This window comes from Plutella xylostella, chromosome 23 (assembly GCF_932276165.1).
Source record: "Plutella xylostella chromosome 23, ilPluXylo3.1, whole genome shotgun sequence".
Classification (NCBI taxonomy): Eukaryota; Metazoa; Arthropoda; class Insecta; order Lepidoptera; family Plutellidae; genus Plutella; species Plutella xylostella.
In genome coordinates, this window is record NC_064003.1 from 8,793,838 (window position 1) to 8,814,424 (window position 20,587).

Below are 20,587 nucleotides of genomic sequence, written 5' to 3' on the forward strand. Positions count from 1 at the left end.
TTGTTTCCATTAAATACAATATGCAAACTTCAATATTGACACTTTCCTCCGTGACTGTTTCTACAGTCAGAAATCGTAAAAGCACGTAAAAGGCAAGACGGTTCAGCTTTTACGCTCGAGTTTCAAATTGAGGCGTCAAGAATAACCCCCGGAGAAAAATATATTGAAATGTCTTCTCTGAAAGTCGCTGAAGCGCTAGATTCTCTGATTTGAATAAGGCTTCCGAGGATACTTCTGGTGTTCCATCAAAATACAAATTGAACAAAGAAAGTATTTCAATATGTTTACTATCGGGAATAGATATTTAACTTCGGTATGCGGATGGTATTCGGTAACTTCGGTCTTTGGGTTCGAACTACGAGAGTAAATATAGATAGTCTTATTTATATTACAGACACTACCGGGTCAAAAGTCACTATGATTTAGTCATATTTATTTTCTTGTAAGTAGTTAAGCAGTTATCGATGTTATATTTAAAATATCTGCCTGTTTGTAATATAGGTACATTCTGTGTAAAAAGTATCGGGACTGGATCAATAAAACACCAAATGTTTGTTATTCATCCAAATTTATTTTATTACCTTCAAAGTATGCTCTTTTAGAATCGATACGCATATTCCAACAAATTATCTAATCATCACATTTTTTTTATACGCTGTGTCCAGAATTGTGTTTAGTACTCGCGGCGATTTTTCCTTATAATTTTCTATCGATTGAAAACAGTCACCCACTTTTCGCCAGAGTGTTATGTTAGTCCCAATGTAATAGGGGGCGAGCCTATTGCCATTTTACGGGCACATCCAAGACCCGAGAACAAATATCTGTGTTTAAACAAATATCTGCCCCAGCCGGGAATCGAACCCGGGACCTTCGGCTCAGTAGTCAGGGTCACTAACCACTACGCCATTCGGTCGCCCGAAAAGTGGGTGCAGCAATGCACCTCTGCCTACCCCGCAAGGGAGTACATTAGTACAAGGCGTGAGTGTGTGTGTGTGTGTGTGTGAAAACAGTGCCACGAATTCGTAATTTGAGTTTTAGAAGCTAGAGCTGTGAGCTGCAGGCATATCTGAAAGACGATGTAGACATAGAAAGGGAGCGTAGGGCGTTGTCTGTTCGTGCGAATATGATAGCCCGCAGATTTGCACGCTGTTCAAGAGACGTCAAAATCACTCTTTTCAGAGCATTTTGTACTTCGTTCTACACGAGCAGTCTGTGGGCGAGTTATACGCAGAAACAGTACAGCGCTCTACGGGTCCAATACAATAATGCGTTCAGGGTGCTGTTGGGGCTGCCGCGCTTCTGCAGCGCGTCGGGCATGTTCGCGGAGGCGCGCGTGCAGTGCTTCCCCGCGACCATGCGCGCGCGCTGCACGTCACTGCTGCGCCGGGTGCGCGCCAGCCGCAACACTATCCTGAGCGCATTCGCGGAAAGGTTTGACTGCCAGTACCTAAACCACTGTAGCATGATACACAGGACTGCAGTCAAAATATTATTTTAATATCATTGATTATTTTTAGAAATTTATGTATATGTATTTTATTGTGTTTAAATTTAATTAAAAAAAAAAAAAAAAAAAAACATCATCATCATTCACTATGATGATCCTTGTGCAAAGGCGCAGTATCATGGTGCAAAATCTTATCTCAATTTTTTGCCACAAATCTGGCCTTCTTTGTTGAATTTGGTGTATTAAATTCCACATAACCCGCAAATAATATTCTTTACTTACCGTTTGACTTTCTGGCAAGAATTCCGAGTGCACAACACCACGATAGTCAAAGAAAACAGTCAACATGACTTTGACTTACAATCGATAGAAGACAATAAGGAAAAATCGCCGCGAGTACTAAACACAACTCTGGAAACAGCGTATAAAAAAATGTGATGACTGGATAATTTGTTAGGTATATGTGTATCGATTCTAAAAGAGCATACTTTGAAGGTAATTAAATAAATTTGGATGAATAACAAACATTTTGTGTGTTTATTGATCCAGTCCCGATACTTTTTAGACAGAGTAGGAGAGTAGTATGGCCGTGTGTGAGATGTCCCCACATATTTATTTATTTTATTTATTTATACAGGGTGCACTGAGGAATAATGTATCCACTTTAAAAGCTATATATTAATTTGTCATCATCGTTGCCGTTTTTAATTCAGCTAGCATTTATAATATAAAATAAATCACACATATCGCTCTCCGCAATCTATCACTATAAAACTCGCTAATGTGTTATGACATGTCACGATATTTCGCCAAGTAATGATGGATATCATCTGTGGTCACCCTGATGGGTCGGCTAGCGGGAAGGTGGTTTTGTGAGTGATGCTGCAGAATGTTTGAGCCATTAACGGTACAATTTTAGTTTTTTTTCTTGAGACGTTCGTTTAAAAGTTTGCCAATTTAAGCGGTATCGATAAAACTTTTTGCTTTAGATATGGTGTAGCTAGTGAAATATCGTTATATTATATTAGTGACTTATTGTACTGTTGTTAAAATAGAAGTGTTGTTTTAATTGATATTAATAAAGCCTATGTTTCATAGTCACACGACAGTACTATGAAATGAAATTAATATTAATAATCTTGTATAAAGTCGATAATTGCTTGTCAATTATTGTACCTAAATACATAATTATCCCGCCGTTAACTACTACTCGTCACTGATAATACAAAATAAGTAGGCAATCCAACTAATTCTGCATGATCAGTGAAATGAAATGAAATGAAATATGGTTTATTTGACGTAGAATTTTACAATTACTTGTCAATAGTCATAATATTACTGTACCGCCATTTCACAAATGCCCCGTCATTAAGGAGGAAAGAAATGGCGAAAAGAAGTGACTATTGATATCAGTGAGTATGTGTGTGTGCTGACTATGAGTTGAAATAAAAAAAACTTTTTAATAATATTGCTCCATTTAAATAATAAAAAGTAATACCGCTTTTAGCTAGAAACGGCAATGTTTTTGTTTTATTTACGGGTAATCCGCTGATGTAGCCTACGCTTTACGACGAGTCCCGCCCCCCCAACTTTATTATAATTAGATTTTAACACGTCACGCTCACACAAGCAAGTTAATTAATTCAGACGTTTACCTATGCGTAACATACCTATTGTTGGTATAGGAAGTTGCTTTTGGATCAGCATAAACAATTGTTATGGTAATAAATATGGATCTATTTGTAGGGATGTTATTAATAACGTATGTGTGTCTAGCTGTCATGTAGATCCTGAATATTTACCCCTTATTCTTACTATTATAAAATTATTTTTTTTATACTATTTTTATTTAGGGACTTTGTTTTCTATATATGTCAGTCCCATCATACCCTAATACAAGATAACAATCAGCTTACACTATTTCTTAACCTTAAACTAAATCTAACAAAGCTAAATAGCAGCTTGCAATTTTCAGAGTGTGGGCTTGCGAGAATATGCATGGCTCCTAAATCTAAAACATTAATATTAAGTAACTTAAATAATAAATCTCTGTCGGTCTGGTTCCGGACACACTCCATTACTAGATGTTGAGCATCTTCAATCACACCACACCGATCACAATTGGGGGATTCTGTCTTCTTCATCAAAAAACCAAATTTATTTAATGGCATGTGTCCGGAACGCAGTCTGTGAGCAACAATAACATTTTCTCTACTAATATTTATACTATTATTACATATTATTAACACAAATTGTTCTCAGACAGAGAGTGACACAACAGTTCAATATCTAAAGCGTCCACTAACTTTTTTATGAATAAGGGGGTTACTTTATACTGACGAAAAACTAGCATACGAGAGCTGTCATTAAATCGGCACGTTTAATACAACCAGATAGAGTCGTGTCTCGCGCAGCAGAGCTCCATAACTTCGTTTTTCTTATGTAGAGTAACCCCACTGTACTTGGACTGATAGAATAGGTATATTAAAAATGCACTACTGATCGATAGCTCGGTCTAGAAATAGAGCGAGGAATAAAGGGGCTTAACTCTCTCTTAAACCTCAACTCATATTTTTAATAATGAAGAGTCGGTAAGGTTTTTCTAATATATTTTTGAAACCATAACCTTAGCTACAGAACTTGACACAATAATTATATTATTATGTATTACCTGTCTCCCGGTCGTGAATAAAAGTGGTAACCATAGAGATATAAGTCTTTAGCTGTATTGTAGGTGTGTGGTACACATGGTAGTTCTAAAACGAACCAATCGCTTTTACTTAAATGTATTGTTTCCAAATAAATTAAAAACTAAAAATAAGTTACAGTTAAATAAATTTAACTGTTTGCTCTTACCAACGTGCATTTCGAATTACCTACACGAGAATGTAATGTATGAGAGTAATAAAGGCAGTAATATCCCGTGTGGGAGCGCTTGCTTCTAGATCGTGAGGTTTAAATAAATATCATTTGTTACAAACATGTTTCGTAGAAAAAAATTAAAACTATTATTACTTAAATGTGTAGGTGTCCAGTCAGTTCCATAAGTGGCTGTCCACTTTTGTGTAAAATTCACAAATCTCAATTCAATTCTTGTTTTGCATGGCACTTGTACTGTGCGTAACTAGCACAGTAAATTTCGCTTATATCATGTGTTGAAATAGGATACAGTTCTTAGAGCAAGTTAATATGTACGGTGGCATTTATGACTCTACATTCACAAATGTCCTAACGATTCATTCAAATACTAACGGTTTGTTCGTTTGACAAGGTGATATAACACATCAAATCAAATCAATAAGTATTTACTGCCACACTAAAACACATACCAAAATAAGCTAGTATGAACTAAAAAAAAAAAAAAAAAACACGCACTCACGCCTTGTACTAATGTACTCCCTTGCGGGGTAGGCAGAGGTGCATTGCTGCACCCACTTTTCGCCAGAGTGTTATGTTAGTCCCAATGTAATAGGGGGCGGGCCTATTGCCATTTTACGGGCACATCCAAGACCTGAGAACAAATATCTGTGTTTAAACAAATATCTGCCCCAGCCGGGAATCGAACCCGGGACCATCGGCTCAGTAGTCAGGGTCACTAACCACTACGCCATTCGGTCGTATATGAACTAAACTCCCGAGCTAAGAAAGTTCGCCCCATTATTTCTGAAAGAGGGTCTAGCCTTCAAGTTTCAATTGTATATTAGATTACCAATACGTCTGTCTGAGACAACCCACAGACAATCGAGTCCCATTCACGTAAGATACCGCTGCTATCCCGGGAACAAATGAACGATCTCAGACAGAGTGTAGTTGTAGTAAATAATACTTGTAAAGATTTATAAAAACCTCTATTTTCTTGTAGACTAAATGCTTATTATAGTTCATTGTATGCCTTGACGTTTAATGGAATTTTCTGTTATTGTACTGGCTAATTCCATTCAATTAGGGCTGCTTCAATAGATATAATTTCGGTCAGCATATTTATTGGCCTGACCATTATTTAATCAACCATTGAAAAAAGTCTACCTAGTGTAAAGGCTAATGTTCCGTTTATTTTCGTACTAGCTGTTCCCGCGAGCTTCGCTTCGCCTTAAAAAGTTTCCCCGTAGAAATTCCGGAATAAAAAGTAGCCTATGTTCTTTCTCAGGGTCTAGACCATATGTATACCAAATTTTATTCAAATCCGTTCAGTAGTTTTGGCGTGAAAGAGTAACAGACAGACAGACACAGTTACTTTCGCATTTATAATATTAGTTATGATTAGGATTACGCCTGTTCTCTATTTAAAAAAATACCCGTATACTTATGTCAAATTAGTAAATAACTACCTACCCTGGGTTTCAATCCCAAATTATTCAGGATTCCTTCAAGTTTGAAATAACCTTCCCATTTGCTTGGAAAGCCGAGGATTGTATGATAAACGGGAGATGGACAAAAGGAGGTCCAATATAGCCTGTAGGCTCGGGGAGGTTACTCTATACCGACTAGAAACGAACGAACGAGAGCTGTTGTCCAACCGACACGTTTAGATATACAACACGATATAGAATCGTGGCTCGAATAGCAGCACTCCGAAACTTAGTTTTTCGACATAAAGAGTGACCCCCGGGGTGTCCTGAGCTGACAGAAAACGGACCTTCCCGTGATGAAGATGGATGACCACCGCCATTGATTCAAATTAAGAAAAAGTAAATTTGTCGAAGTCAGCTGAAAGGGTCAGCTTTAGAGAACTGCGGTTTCACATCCTTTTTATGTATGCTAAAATATTCGGACAGTAATTGGGAAAAGCTGTCGTGGGTGGTTTTCCTTGGCCATTTGTTTTGTACTCGTGTAATGAGAACGAGACAGATTTTCTTAAAGCTGCGTATATTCCAAAGAACTCATTGGTACATGACATGGTAAATTGTTTTAACATCCTGTTATGTAACAGTAATTATTATGGTATGCAAAAATAAATTGAGAATATAAAAATTCTAAAGAGACATAGCGTAGGTTGTCGTCGTTAAAACATTAAACAAACTTATTTAATATTGTTCTGTAGGTATGTACTTACCTTATACAGTCAGTAGAAGGTCTTACCTACATAACATTTAAGAATAAGAACAGCACGAGAACAAGGGAATAATGAGATGAATATTTTAAATTTGAACGTTCCGCCGTCTCACGGAGGCTGCTCTTGCTTGACGAAATGCGAAAGCTCGGTAAGCTTTGCAATGTAAACTTTTAATACAGCGAGATAGAGACGTGGTTAACGTAGCAGGTCTCTGAAGCTTTTTCATCAAGCAAGAATAGCCCTGCAGCTATGAAGCTCAACAGGCAATTTAGTTAGAGCTCGCAGGCATTTCGTCTCAACCAGTAGCACCCGGGCGAGACGACCGCTCAAATGGGCTATTCAGCAGACAAAAACATTGCTAAAACGTTCCGCAATTCGCGAACTGTAACACTTGGGTTTATGTAAATATGTCTTAAGCCTTAATCAGGGGGTGTTGGTGTAATTTTTCATTGGACTAGGGCTCAAAATAATGTGGTACACTAGTACTTATCTCAATTATGCATGGTGGAATGTTTTGCATGTAATAATGTGTAAAAGGTAAAATGTACTTAAAATTCCTTAGCCGAGAATATTCGATAATTCAGCGGAATATTCAGCCAGAAATATTTAAAAGCGAGCAGTCGAAATGCCGAATTTCAACATTCCGTGCATAGATGTGCTCACCACAGGTGCAATGAAAAACATACAGTTAAAAAACAACCACGTTTAACGGGTGTTTTGAATGGAATTCCACACATTTATAATGCGTTTGACAACCTCACGATAGGGTTTGTATGCATGCCAATTTTATTTTTTATTTATCATAACACTTTATATATTATATTACCAGTCAAATATTTCTTTATTTATTTAAGATACAAGAACTTAGAAAACTAATGTAGCAATATTTTGTATTTATCATAACACTTTATATATGTATTCAATATTATATTACCAGTCAAGTAATTCTTTATTTATTTAAAATACAAGCACTTAGAAAACTAATGTAGCAATATCATCTTCACAATGGGGATACCTACTATAAGTACTTACCTAGTGATTACCCCCACGAAAGCATTAAATTTAATACCCTTCATCAATATAATATCTTTTCATAAGTCATTGCACTGACTGAAATACTGTAATTCTAGATGAAATCAGTTTTGGAATAAGGCTAGAATTTCAGTATTTCAGGCGTCGCCTTGAGCCAGCCATATCAGTTTCGTTTGCCAAAAGCCTAGGTTCTCTGACCGAGCATAAATCCTGCCACACGGTCAATGCACGGCCATTTTTGTCCGAAAAAATAGGTTTATGTCGTCAATATAATAGACATCGCCTGACGAGTGTAGGATATGCCTCAGATTTAGTACGCAGTACAGTCAGTTTCATAAGTTGCTATACATTTTTTTCTTTGTAAAACACACAAACTACCTTTTATTCATTAAAGCCTCGATGATTATGGGCTAGGTTCACTAGCTGCTAATCGCTATTCGTGAGTAGCTTTTAACTCTCTCCGTTTCGTAGAGCTTTTTTACAATCTGCTTTAACTATCCCATCGCATCAAAATCGCTTTTCGCTAACGTGCTGGCTAGCCGAGAGTCCACTGCGAGCTAAACTAAGTTATTTCGCAGATTTGACAGTTTTTCATACATAGTGCACGTCTACGGTGGACGCACATGTATGAAAAACTGTCACAACTATGTGAACTAACTTAGTTTAGCTGATAGTGGACGCTCGGCTTTAAAGTCGCCAACTAGCAGCTAGTAAACTAGCCCAGTATCATCAAGCCTTTGAACATTGATGAATGTTAGTTTGACAAGGTACAAAAGCGTAAAGGTACTTATGAAGCTGACTGTACTACGAACGAAGCGTGTGCCAGTGCGCCTGTTGTTTATCTATAGGCCCTTTTCTACGCTGTATGTCTAGAATATTTTTGGAAATATTATGCAGCTTTTCTTACATTTTCTAAGAAACCTTTTATAACTGAGCCACAGATAGCATGCAACAAACAAGCTTGTTACTACTTAGACAATTTCCAATTAAAGAAGACGTTTGCGTGTCCAAGACTATTACTGGCTAGTTACTTTTGGCAAAACACTTTCTGAAATTGTTTGTTAAAGTTCGCCATAAAATCAATTGGCACTAAAGTAATATATTGTACAGTTCACGTACAATAGGTTGTTATCAAGCTGAAGTAATCGTTTGAAGTATGGCAAGGGTGTATCGCAGTCTGCCATCGGTGGCGGCGCCACAGTCTACGCCGGGCGAAATGTATGCAATAAACAGAACACGATCGAGATCCTTCGATAAAACTTCCATCGATGCCAGCGGGATGCCAGCCATGCAAAACGACGAGTTCATGTAGAAATTATGTTTTGGCTTAGGGTGGAATTTTATCAGTGATACTCCCGACAAACAGATGTAATAAAAGGGCAAAGGAACCCGAAATCAGATGAAACATTTCGATCAATCGGTTTTAAAAATTATTACTTAAATATATAGGTTCATAATAATATATATTTGTAATTATTTTTAATAGCATTTTCATAAAAACTTTGTTGGTTATGGAATTTCCAAAACTCGTGTAAAACCCGTAATCGTTCTGGACATATGCTTCTTCAATCTTTGCGGAGTGCAACAATACTCTGTCCTCGACCTTCCTCATCCAGCCACTACCAATCATGCAAGCCGGAGGGCGTCCCACGCTTTTGATTTACTTTTGTGATAAAATTCACAAAACAGTGACATTGTGCCTGAGTCTACTGAAACATTCAGCACGCTCAGTTGTGTTTCTCTTCGCAAACTGAAAGTTCGTTGCAGTTTGAAGCTGGTTTATTGCGTTACGCGTTTTATATCACTCACAAATAGACACGAAACCTGGTTGGTTTAGAAAACTGGGATAGCTCAGCTGGAGGCCAGCTTTAATTTGAGTGTGTGTGTTGTTTCGTTTTTGAAAACATATACAGGATGTTGCAAAAAGGGTATACTAAGCCGAAACCTACATGGGCAGCATGGTTCTTATATCTAAGCCCGAAACTGAAATCAGAATTTCAAAACTCGTGAAGAAAAAAGTCATTCTCCATACTAAAAAGACACGAATCGACATAGTTTCTATGGAAAAAAAAACCGCGAATTATGAAATTTTGATTTCAGTTTCGGGCTTAGATATACTATGCTGCACGTGTAGGTTTCGGCTGAGTATACCCTTTTTGCAACACCCTGTATGTATGGTTCACTAGCTAGGTGTGCCAATATACAGAGTAGTAGCAAAAGTGGTTTACTAAGCCGAAACGGGGTGACTCAGGGGGTCATTCTAGAGAACTTTTTTTGTACAACTTCGAAAAAATTATAGTCCCAAGTCACGTTGACAACCAAGTTTCCAAAAAGAATAAAAAAAAATCATGAATTTTTAAAAGTTGTTTACAATGATCCCTTGAGTTAATTACTTACAATATAGATTGATAAATAAACTCATAATTATTACATTATTACATGTTCCGGAATAATGATGAATCTAACCTAATCTTTGAAATGTACTCCTGAATAAGCGACGTTCAAATTATCAGATTATGTTAAAGCTAATACTACAGTCATGTGTCATAATCATCACAACGTACTACAAATAATTAATATGTTAATCTTCAGCTACGCACGACTCATCAAAGATATTATCAAAGCGTTCGATTATGGATCAGTCAGTCAAATCAGTGGCTGAATTGTACAACTAGGTACATGCATTTGATGGGATGAGACGATTATATCATGCTATGATTGAACATAAAACAAACGAGTACCTAATTTAAGTTTTGCAATTATATACAATTTCAATATAAACCCCCAAGTTCATACAGCTTTTTGAGACTTTACAATAGGTTTAAAATTAACGTTGTGACATTTCATCTTTTTGACTGTCGTAAAGAGTCGAAATTCGTTTATTTCAATGTAAATTTTAACCATCTTGTAAATTTAAAATACAGTCTATGAATTTGAGGGAAAGGTTGTGTTTCATCACGAAGGCGTTCATTCTGAACAATCTACATACTGGGATTTTAAAAACGCGTATTCAAGCAACGAATCAAACCACCTAATAATTTATTATTTAGTAGTTGTTGTTATTCAAGGGTGTCAGATAACTCCATACCAAATTACATTAAAATCCGTTCAGCCGTTTTGACGCGAAGAAGTAACAAACATACACACTCACAAACTTTCCGCTTTATTATTATAATTATAAATTTATTATAAAGCGGAAAGTTACACCCTTGAATAACAACAACTACTAAATAATAAATCCGAAATACGGTAATGATATCACTGAAAAATACTTTTGTGCCTTCCCTATTGATATTCAAAATATAAATAATTCCTGCGTTGACTTTTAATGCAATAAATTTAAGCTAAAATAAGGTTATTCACAAAGGTGCGTAATTCCTATATTCTTATACAAAATTAATGGTCTCTAGGTATCATAAATTAATTGAATAAATCGTGACCAGATTTTTAAGTGATCTTTTGAAGTCCATTGTTATGAAGGTACTTACATCGATCATTTTATTGGAATTTCATTATTTAAAAAAAAATTGTCCTTAGAGTTTACATTGCATTGTGAAAATGATAGTTTATACTTTAACGTTATACTACTTATATTAGTTTTATAAAGAGGCTTTCAAAATCAGGTGTGCGAGAATGGAAGTCTAGGTGTTTTTATACATAATATTATGCTTATGAGCTCATGTATTATACTCCAGAGGCCTTTATGTAGATCACAGGTCTTAGACTGTATAATATTCCTATTTTCGTCCTAACTTGTTCTTGACATTACTAAATAAAAATAAATATTGAGTTCTGCAATTTATAGTGCAATACTTTTTACGAAAGGTTCATTTTAGTTAGCTTTCGAGCTGGGCTGAAATAGGTACATACGGTATATATAAGTAAACTATGTATTCGGCTAATAGAGACGTCTTCTAAAGCAGCTAACTGTATTTGCACTTGCTGTAGATTCAACATTGAAAGTAGGTCACTTTATAAGATAAGAAAACATTATTTCACGTTTTAAAATGTTCTTCAACTGAAAATTTCCAAGTTAGTAAAACAAAAACTTACTGGTATTAAATCATCCACTTATGAGCTTATCGGACCTTATTAGATTGTGCTTTATTTTAAAACATTGTATGCATGACATCACTAATAAGGCAACATTCACAAATAACCAAACTGAAGCGTTAACTAAAAACTGAACTTAAAACTTTAAGTAGAAACGAAGCACCGGTGGCTTGCCTACCCAGTTCGGGCCAGACCTCATGAATTTCAGCAAGTATAACCGTCTCTCAGCTTATTAAAGGTCACATCACGTCTGCAGACGTGCCCGGCGGCCTCCTTTATCGTACCCACGATCGTATATCCGGTGATCTTTCACAGGTCCATCAGATGCCATACGCGGGGCCTATCAAATTATGGCTCCTAATGCTCTTTACTTTTGCAGTCTGAGTAGGTAAATGTTATTGACGTCTCAGAATAATAACGGTAAACTAAATGTAGTTTGGAGGTCTCACAACAGTCACAACGCAAAAATTCCTTGTATATTAGATTAAGTAAGAGTCCAACGATAACCCAAATTCCACCAAAAGAAACCTAAATTTATTGTTTCTAAGACGGATCCTATAAAACTATCAAAATCATGAGTTTGATTATTTCTTATGATTATACATAAGTACTTTTAAGTCTTATATAAATAGTCTTTTACATATTATGTTGTTAGTTCTTTAATATCTTCCCATTAGGTACTTAATACAAAATACAACTACAAAAAATATTTATCTCTTTACACAACCCAACTCTAAGATATATTTTGATAATATAGGACTGAAGGCAGCAGTTGTATTTAATGCGTCATTACATTCGTCTCGGTATCAGGGGTCGACTCCATCTTTCAAAAACGAGTTCAGAGAGCTCTCACGACTCTATCGTTTGTATTGAACGTACCGATTTCATAAAAGCTCTCGGTCGGTAGTTCTTTGTCAGAGCGGTGCGCGGTGGTAGCTCAGTCGGGTAAGCGCCCGCTTCTCACGCCAGAGATGCGGGTTCGAATCCCGGCGCTGACATGTAACAATGCGTTCTTTGAATTTAAGTACAATGCATACCATCGCTCTTACGGTGAAGGAAAACATCGTGAGGAAACCTACATATCTAGCTTTAGCACATCTAGATATGTGAACCCGCCAACCCGCAGTGGACCAGCGTGGTGGGAAATGGTCGAAACTTAGGAAGGCAGTTTAGACCTTGGGGACATGCACAAAGGTTCCACTCGAGAGAGCCAGGTGCAGGTACTTACACCCCTCAGAGAATAGAATAGAATAGAATAGTTCTTTGTCAAGTTAGAGTAGTCCCTCTGAAATGGAACAGTTTCAGTCGTAGCTCCCAAGGAGGCAAAACTACGCCATCTTGCATTAGTGGAGTTAATGGGCCGAGGAGATATTCTATCCATAAATCGCAGAAAATTTGTGAGATTGGAAAATGTAATGTAATAAAAAAAACTAAGGCACTAAGAACTAACAAATTAAAAAATCGGCCTCAATGAACCTCTTACTCGTCTAACACGGCTATACAATAAACTATTTGGCGAAATTGATCCTTTCCATCAATCAAAACCAACCTTTCGTAAAAATATAATAAGAAATTTATTGGAAACGTAACATCTCCTAATTATTTTTCGTTAAGTAGGTACTTATGAAATTATAAACTAAATATATATTCATAAATTTTGAACTTCTTTGGGTAGAAAAAATTATAATCTATTAAAATTAAATATTTATCAATGGTATTTATATAAATATATTTATCTATTTATAGTATATATTTTTTATATGCGTATGTAAGATGTGTGTATATCTATGTATTATTATAATTATTTGTATAGGAAATATGAATTGTTAACATGTTGCTTCTTTTTTATTTTATTTTCTTTAAATGCGTAAAATAAATTACTGTTTTTTTTTTGTAAGTTTTGTAAGTTTGTAGAACTACTTAAGTAGAATATTTCTGTTTGCTCAGTACTTATCTTTTGTTTGTATAAATGGGGTAATCTATTATTGGCTATACAATTTAAAACATGTATTAGGCTTTAATTTACTGTAATATGCTGTTGATTACCTGAATAAACCAATAAATAAAATAAAAAAAGTTTTGTAAGAAGTTTGATTGTTCGCTGGTCTGTTTATGTTCTGATTTATTGAAAGTGCCCAAATGATGACAATTATTTTAACCATAATAGGTTTACCACGGATAAAAGTTATGGTATTTTTTTACCTATCATCTAAAATTGTGTTTTAGACAATAGATCAATACAGTAATCGCATAAACTTTAAACGATATCCCATACCTATGCTTTAAGGCATAATGGAGTTTATTAAAACGATATGCTTATCGCTTTAACCTTAATGGCTTAGTGGAATTTAACGATTATCGTTATTCCGTAAGTAAACTAAGTGTAATATGTGCACGGGAATCTTGATAAAAGAAGCTCTTTACAGCATATTTTTTAGTTTATGTGGATTAAAAGTTGTATTTTAATCGTCATCATCACGACCCGTCACTTCTCCACTGCTGGGGCACGGGTCTCCTTCCAATGAATGAAGGGTTTTAGGCCTAGTCCACCACGCTGACCTAGTGCGGGTTATTATTTTTATTAAATTCTTTATTGTACAAAGTAAATTGGTACAAAGGCGAACTTAATGCTAGCAGCATTTTCTACCTAACCTTTGTACCTTTGGTGATGTTCAAAAAGTGATTGGTAGTGCTTAAGGCTTTGACGTTAGAAGATGTTATTACTGTTAAATCAGGAATGGATTACCAATAACGGTACGGGTGTTGTTTCAAAACAGAACAAAAGCAAAAAAACGCCATAAACGTAAAAACCAAACAGGATCCTGTGGCGAAAAATATAAAACAAATAAAATACAGGGACAACAAACCTCATGGTCCTTTATCAATCACTCGCCACGGTTAACTTTTGTTGCTGTTTTATGATTTAGAACAGGGGCCCAATCGGCTTATTTTGCTAGTATTGTTATGGTTTGACAGAGTATGTCTTATTAAAAATGGATCCGTCAAATTAATTAATTAATTTAATGAATATTAAAAATACATGTACAAAAGATGGGCTTAATGCCAAGAGCATTTTCTACCAGCCAACCTACAGGAGGTGAGAAATTTAAAAAGATAGTTAAAAAACTTAAGCCACCATATCCGTATTTCCAAGCGGTAGTCTCGCCAGAAGTAAGGAATCACGTCAAAATTATTACCGGCATACAATCTTTCAAATAATTAAAAATGTTTAATATACGCTCGGTGATAAACTTTTTCTTGTTATATTTAAGATTAATTAACTCACTAACTAATTATGAAATATAAACATTATCTTCACCAACAATATTTTCTCCTATAACGTTTATTACATATTAGTACTCGTCTTAAACAGCATTTGGAATGATTGATATTGCTCATTGACATTAGCTAGCAATTATGGCTTTTATTGCCTTCATTAAACGCTCCATAATTCTGCGCTTAATATCAGGAGCTAAGGCTGTCACCGACACTGTAGGTCGCGGTTATAGCGAAGGGAGGCAATCATTCAATTTAAGCCAAAATTAATCGTATTCCGAGAAGCACTGAGTACATAATTATCTGAGCGCGTTAGAACGTGTAAAATTACAAGGTAAAGGTAGCTTCGTAGCACCTTCGTATCTTGTTATTTACCTATATTTGAACATTTATATTTCTCATGGCTCATTGATGATTAAGACCCCTGCAGACTGCAACTTTTAGTCGGCCGATAGTTTGGTCGGGCTCTTAATCAGTATGGAGATGTATGGTAATGCGCACATTCAACGATTATGTATCGGCCGATACTGATTAAGAGCCCGACCAAACTATCGGCCGACTAAAAGTCTGCAGTCTGCGGGGGGTCTTAAAAGACAATACTTAGCGTCAATTCACACGTACCACAACCACACCACGTCGCAGCGACATAATGTGGTCAAGCTGTGGTTACGTGTGAATAGTGTGACAGCGGCTTTTTGTAGTTGCGTTGTGGTAGCGACAAAATGTCGATGTGGTTGCGTTGTCGCTGTCATTGCGATCTGGTAATCACGTCGTCGTGTGCAGTTTATACGGAGAACAGGTTGCCGCGGTGCCGCCGCCGCGTGGTGGCGTTGCCGTTGCGATGTGGTTGCGTTGTGGTTGCGATGTGGTTGCGATGTGGTTGCGATGTGGTCGTATTACACAGGTAGCAACAACGGCAAAATGTGGCACGTGTGAATTGGATTATTCATTGTCAATACAAAATATACGCCCGACCACACCGCGTGATTGTGGTGTGGTTGTGGCTGTGGTGTGGTTGTGGTACGTCTGAATTGACCCTTAGAGAATACTCGTTCTCGTGACGTGACGGTGACGGCGTGCGGTGGACAAACGCTCTAAAGGTGTCATTTGGCCGCAAACGGCATGAGGCGACGTGTCGCAACATTACTATTTATGTAATTACAGTTCAGTTTAAACAACTTAATAGTTCTGAAGTTGGTAGCGAATGCACTTTTGTACCTTGTCAAACTAACAAACCAGCACAGCCACATTCTTGCAAAGAAAGATTGACAGTTGGTTAGTTTCTTTCCGCGTCGGCTGAACCTCATTACTGTCAATTCGTACTTTTAGTGCCAATTTCTCCATTCTCGGTTAGAGCATAACCAGGGAATAGTGGTTTTGACACATCTGTCATGAATTTTATATGGAGATGACGTATAATTGATAAACCAACGGTTATTGCTTAAAGAACAACGCGGACTCGGGTGTACTCTCCATACTCAATGTTTACGCTACATTTGTACCTCGTACATATTGTACAAGTACATGTTCTTAGGTGCTCGTGAATTAGGCATCCTAATAACATAAGACCTCTAAGTAAGAGGGTATAAATAATCCGTTGTAATCTCTTCTTACCACAAAGTTTTCTTGTCTATTTTGCGCAATATATCGTGGCTTAAGCTCGACCTCAGTAAGGTTTGTCTTACAGACTTTGCTGAGTCTAAGCTAAGTCAGACAAGACTGTCTATGCTACTGGAAAAAAAGAAATGACGCTTCTTCTTATAATATGGGGAAGGATCATGTGGACAAATCTGCAATAAAAATTGTGTATTTACATTATTGCTTAATTTAGATTGGCCACAAGCACGCAAAACTAGTCCATTTAATTGAAATGGTAAATAAGGCACGTAAAACGCTACTGCGCCTAATGCTAAGTCTCGTGTTATGCAAGGTTTCTACTCGTAGAAGTGACTTCAGTTCGCTATGCTTCACCATGTGATTATGCATACCTTTTAAAATATTATGAGATTTTTAAATTTTTAATGAGAGTTTTAAAAGAGATTTTTGAATTTTCCGCTTCATATTCCTATCATTTCTTATTAACGTAATGAGGCTGCACATTCAGTTAATTAACGAGGGAGCAATGTTTTGAAACTGAGGTGCACTCTTGGTGCAATCTTTCCTCTGTCATTTTTATAATTAATATGTCAGCTAGTACGAGTAGCTAGTACGAGACTCCGCCTAGGATTTTTCTTGTCATTAAAATACCATTATTTATAATAACATTATTAAAAATCTTTCAATTTCAATTAAGTATCGGGTAGATTCCGCGATAAAAATGCTCATTCTTTACTTACTTATTATTTATATAAATACCTATATTTTTTATTATTATTTAATATATTATTTGTAGGCATGCTACTGTTATGATTTACGAAGTTTCAAAGAAAAAACGAATAGGCCATGCGGAAAAGTCCTTTAGATAGCTTGAAAATACAGGATTTAGGATACTTTCCTCTATAAAAAACCTATATACATTTATCGACCAACCAATTTTTCTCAATAAATCAAGACGCGAAGTCATTAAGGGCGTAAATCTCGAGGCCTCTTCTCAATTTCCGCTCACTAGCCCCTGGTTAGTGGGAGAAGAGCCAGCTATTTCCGGAACATGAGTTTGGCGCAGACCTGAATGATGTGTCTCTAGAATCTCTAGATGGAGATATGAACGCAAATTACCGAATAGGAAACGATAGCCTAAGAGCAAAAACGTTTATACGACACGTATAAGAAGGTATCATTTTGTATAACGACTAATTAGTTGTTAATAAATAAACTTTAGATTAGCCGACCAAAAATAAGATAATACCCGGAGAAGATTAACTTACTACAACTTTTAACCGCACTTTGTAAAAATAGCATGAGTCGTATGGTCTGTGCGAAAATAATACAAATAATATGTATAGATTTTACAGCTGTCATAGGGTAGTTTACTGGCCTTTCAAAATCTTAGGTTTTCCACCTTTTAAAAGAAATGTAACTGTACTTAATAGTGTGTCACAAAAAACAATTTCTAATGTTCCTAAGAAATGTATTACGTCACATATTTTGGCCCAAGTTGCCCCTAAGTTGGGGCGAAACGCGCCTAATATTTTATGCACGAAGAATGTTAAGCAGTGTTCTCTGTGTTCTACGGAGCTTCACAAATAGTTGGAGGAACTTCACAACAGATGACTCTGCTCAAGTTGAGATTAAGGCGAGGAATTTAACATGCATTGAAAATATTGTAATTTTTGCTAGATATGAACTTCAATTTATGGTGTATGTTTTTCTATGTTATTGAAGGTTTAATGTGAATTGCAAATTCATATCATCAAAAGTGCCCAGTTTATGAAACTTTCTTGTACTATTCTTATTATATTTTGTAGGGGTGTAAGTACCTGCACCTGGCTCTCTCGAATGGAACATTTGTGCATATCCCCAAGGTCTAAACTGTCTTCCTAAGCTTGGCCAATTTCCCACCACGCTGGTCTACTGAGGGTTGGTGTGTTCACATAATAATTATCATACAATTTGATCACCATGAGAATGAGATATATTATGGCGTATTTTGCGGCGTCCCCTTAAATTGCGTATCTGGCAGAAAGTTAAACTCTAAGTTTACAGTACTCGTGTGTACGTACTTTTGGGTTTTCAGTTATTCTTATCGCAGGTTCTTGAAAACTTTGTGGAGATCAGAAAATCAACAGTCAAATAAATTTTAAAGTTAATTTTAACTGTCTGTACATTTCAATAGTTTTTTAATCATTTAGTTTTTTTTTTTTTTATTTCAATAATAAATTATGCAACAGTATTAACAGTAATTCCATTGTTTTAAATATTTAAGTAAATGGGAATGGTAAATTTTTTACAAAGTACAAATCATTGAAATGAGGTGTCAATAAAAAAAACTTGCCAATCATCCGTAGAATTATATGCAAAACATTTTAAATTAATGATTTCCTTCGATATGATAATATACATCGAAGGAAATCGCTGTTTTCTCAGACTTTTATATCGACTCAATACAATACACCGGGAAAAATAATTCAACTTATCCTCTTCCTGATGTCAGGCTAAAAGCACATTTCCACGTCACCTCATGATCCGATGGGATCTTTCTCATTCACTTTTAATAAGTAGGTAATTAAGTATGTTTGAATTCGAATGGAAAAAAAAAAGGATGTAAGAAGTATGTAATAATAAAGGTAGTGAATTTTCATAAGGTTATGTTTATATCTTTAAAGTTTTTTATTATGAGTTCTCGAAAAAAATATTATCTTCATTCCCATTAATATTTTTGCAGTTTCGTAAAAAATAGGTAGATAGGTATAATTACTATATTTTGTTTTTTTTTAATAATTACACAATTTTTACTCACTGTAAAAGCTGCTTTCCTCGTCTTAGCACTTTTATCCACAATAGTTCCTCAACTATCTCAACTTGTCCCAAACAATCTTTCAAAGTTACTGCAGCAGCGGAGAGACACCACATTCATAGAAACATCTCTTAACACAGAAAAAGATACTCTTAATAAATATCCTAATGAGATGTTTAAAAAACACAAGAGAGAAAATGTTCTTGTATGTAGTTGAAAATTCTCGTAGCCTCGTAGCACAGTTTTCGTAGCAAGCGGCGTAGCGTCGTAGAGGCGTGCGATTGGCGGAGCGCTCGGCCTTTCACTGCCGGCGGTAACCACTTACATTGGGTGACGACTGTTGAAACTGCCAAGTACAGTGGACGACGCCGTTGACTCAACGTTGGATTAAGACTCCTATGGAGCAAGATTTAAGAACTTTAAGCCCAATTTTGTGTGCTCAGTGTAAGATTTAGTTATTAGCGGTGACGACTCAAGGAGTTCTCACTAGTTACATGTTTGGGTTCATGTTGGTGCTGAAATGGATGAAAGTTTGGGGTCTGTAATTTTGGTGGCAAATGTTCGGTTGAGTGCGGCCTCCGGGACATCGGAAGGAATGACTCAATGCTTTTTTATAAATTAGTATAATGAGTTAGACTGCAAGTTTTTGTAACACTCTGAAAATTGCAACAATGTTTTAGTAATCTATGTATTATATATTAAACGGTAGATTATAATCCAGGGATATATGTTTTCGCAAAGAAACAAAGACCGGATAAACGATTAAAAATATTTCAATGTTCCGCATTGAAGCTGCTGATAAAATTACTATAAAACAACGTGATCATGACATGAATTTAAAAGTGTAACTTAGTATGAAGGTGAGTTGTATTTAATATACGTAGGTATATTAAATAATACCTACCCTGACATAACATAATCACTGAATATACATATGTTAAGCAAACAATATAATTGCACAGTGTTTAATACATTGGAAACCGCTAATTTAAATTTTGACATATTGGTTAGTTCATCGGTTTATTTCGTAGTTTAACTTAATTAAAGGGCATTGAAGAGGCAATAAATTGCCAGTTTTAATAACTTTATCTATCGATGACACTGGTTACTATCATGGGGTGCACGTAAGGAGCTTTATATATTCAATTAATTAATAAAGTGATTAATTATGCTTGGATAAACAACTAAACACGCACAGTTCAATTAAGATTTACATCCCAATTTGGCAAGTCTTAATCGAAGTATTATCCAAATTGGTTCAAAGATATATTCCTTATTATTAATACATGAGTGGGAACCTGGTATGGGGTGTAAGGGTTCTAAACATCCGAAA

At 35.9% G+C, this 20,587-nt stretch overlaps 1 protein-coding gene across 1 annotated transcript in view; it reads right to left on the reverse strand.

The window, feature by feature from the left end:
• The window catches only part of LOC119692527 (octopamine receptor), a 42,197-nt gene extending 22,638 nt beyond the window's left edge, over positions 1-19,559 (reverse strand). The window contains exon 1 of the mRNA XM_038113413.2: positions 19,258-19,559. The gene's annotated coding sequence lies outside the window, so the exon portion shown is untranslated. The remainder of the gene's footprint in view (positions 1-19,257) is intronic.
• Positions 19,560-20,587: the final 1,028 nt, after the last annotated feature.